At 45.0% G+C, this 2,500-nt stretch overlaps 1 protein-coding gene across 1 annotated transcript in view; it reads left to right on the plus strand.

Annotated features, from left to right (window-relative positions):
* Window positions 1-2,500, plus strand: part of klhl5 (kelch-like family member 5) — a gene marked incomplete at both ends in the record, with an annotated part of 19,078 nt that overhangs the window by 651 nt on the left and 15,927 nt on the right. The window lies entirely within an intron of this gene.

The following is a 2,500-nucleotide window of genomic DNA, read 5'->3' on the forward strand; positions in this document are numbered from 1 at the left end:
GTGAAGAGTTGATTTGTTTTGGACCGTTATACATTCTCAACGAATATGAGGCTGTTATTTGATGACGTGAATAAATAGGCTTATATCTAACCGTGTATCTAGACTCTAGACACACAATTTGTGGTCGAGTAAAATAATATTGATAATATTGTCTGAATGACAATAGGTGTGGAAACTTTCCACGATGTACCGACGGCTGTATCGCTGCAGAATTGATGTGGTTAAATTGGGCATATTTGCAGCGGTCGGTCGGACAGACTGCATGCACGAAGCCAGACGAATGCATTTGTTACTCTGTCGGTTTAATTACCGACGTGACAGGAACGGCTACTGTAGGAATAATTGTTTTCATATCATCACGATAACCGTCATACACATTGCACTCTTCTGACGACAGACAGACAGACAGACAGACAGACAGACAGACAGACAGACAGACACACACACACACACACACTCTTTGTGATGCTTTTATCATCATAACCCATGATGATCCGTTTCTGACTGATGGCCTATTGATGCCCCCCCCCCCCCCCCCCCACACACACACACACACCCCAGTGTTAACGTTTGAGATGTGAATGATAATATCACTGTCATGTCTTTCTATACAGGAGGATTGTTCAATGTAGATGGTGAACATGACAGAGGGGGGGGGGGGGGGGGGCATGGCTATAGGAGCATGAGACCTGTGTCTTTGATAGGCAGAGCCTGTTACTGGTGGGGGAGAGAGAGATGTAGAGAGAGAGAGGGAGACTGATAGAGAGGCTGACAGACAGACAGAGAGACTGACAGACAGATATATATAGAGAGACAGACAGACAGACAGGGAGATGGACAAAGAGAGAGATAATTATTACCTGAGCCCCTCTGGGAAGCTTCCTCTCTCTAAACCAGCAGCTCTCTTGCTCTCAACCTTTTAATGAGCTCCTAACACACACACACACAACCACAAGCACAAGACACAATGTTTATATGTGTGTGTGTGTGTATTTTAGAGACATCAGACTTTTGTGGTGTTGAAAGGCACTTAATTGCTAGTCATTACGCTGACAGTAAATCAAAGCTGTTGCAGCATCTCATGACAGCTCTTACACACACACACACACACATACACACACACACACACACACACACACACACACCACCAGAGGCGATTGATAGGGAGAAAATGGCTGGACTGCTGTATTCTCTCAAAGAGCTAATGTTAAAGAGCTCTTGGTGTGTCATAACAGACACATCATTTTGTGTGTGTGTGTGTGTGTGCGTGTATGTGTGCGTGCTACATGTATTTAATTATGTATCTACAGCGAGCGCAATCAAATTATGCTCTTTGCTCCCAAGACATGCTCAGAATACACACAAATACACACACATGTCTAAAACATAGACAGACAGCATAATTTATTTATCTGTGTGTATGTGTGTGTGTGTAAGAAAGAATGTGGTAGTAGCCATGTATTGATATGTAAATGGTGAAGTAAAGCCTGTCTTTGATTATACTTGTATTATTATGACTGGAGCCCTGCAGCGTTAATCACACAGGAAATGAGTACTCCTACTACACACACACACACACACACACACACACACCCAAACACACACACGCACACATCCTAAATGCCAACTTTATTAACAAAAGGGTAGGTAGGGATCTTAGCCGTGTGTGTGTGTGTGTGTGTGTGTGTGTGTGTGTGTGTGTGTGTGTTTCCTTCCACATGTTAACATACTAAAGGAATGATTTGGCACTATTTGCGTTTGTGTGTGTGTGTAGTGCTGCACTACATTCTCCGCCTCTCCCTCTGAATGTATATTATATATATAGATATATGATGGTTGAGAGAAATGTCGGCAGAATCCCAAATTTGCCTCAGATCTCTCTCTCTCTCTCTCTCTCTCCTTCTCCCTCCCCCTCTCCCTCTCTCACTCCATGTTTCCCTGGATGAATAGATTCTCCACAGTTAAAGATGTGTGCGTGCGTGTGTGTGTGTGTGTGTGTGTGTGTGTGTCCACATGATACAAAGTGTATCAGGCACCAGTGGGTAATGCATGGTCTCCTCTCTTGCATCGTAGCACTGTTAAACACAAACTAATGAACCTAAATGTATACACACAAAACCACCAGAGAGAGAGTGTGCGTGTGTGTGAGAGTGAGTGTGTATGTGTGGGGGCGTAGAAAATCTGGCTGCAGCTTTGACACACACACACACACACACTCTGTCCTTGTTGAGCTGCTGCCAGGCTCAATTAAGGAGACGGGAAGACGGCGGTCCCCCACTTCAAAGCTGCTTCCTCTGGCAGCGTTTAGCCACACACACACACACACACTCACACACACACTCACACACTCTCACATGCACACACACACACGCACACACAGACACGTATGCACACAGACACACGTGCACACGCACGCACACAGACACGCATGCACACAGACACACACACACAGACCTACACACACACACAGAAGGGATGGAAAGAGGAAGAGAGGAAAAAT

This window comes from Argentina silus (assembly GCF_951799395.1).
Source record: "Argentina silus genome assembly, chromosome: 21".
NCBI lineage: Eukaryota > Metazoa > Chordata > Actinopteri > Argentiniformes > Argentinidae > Argentina > Argentina silus.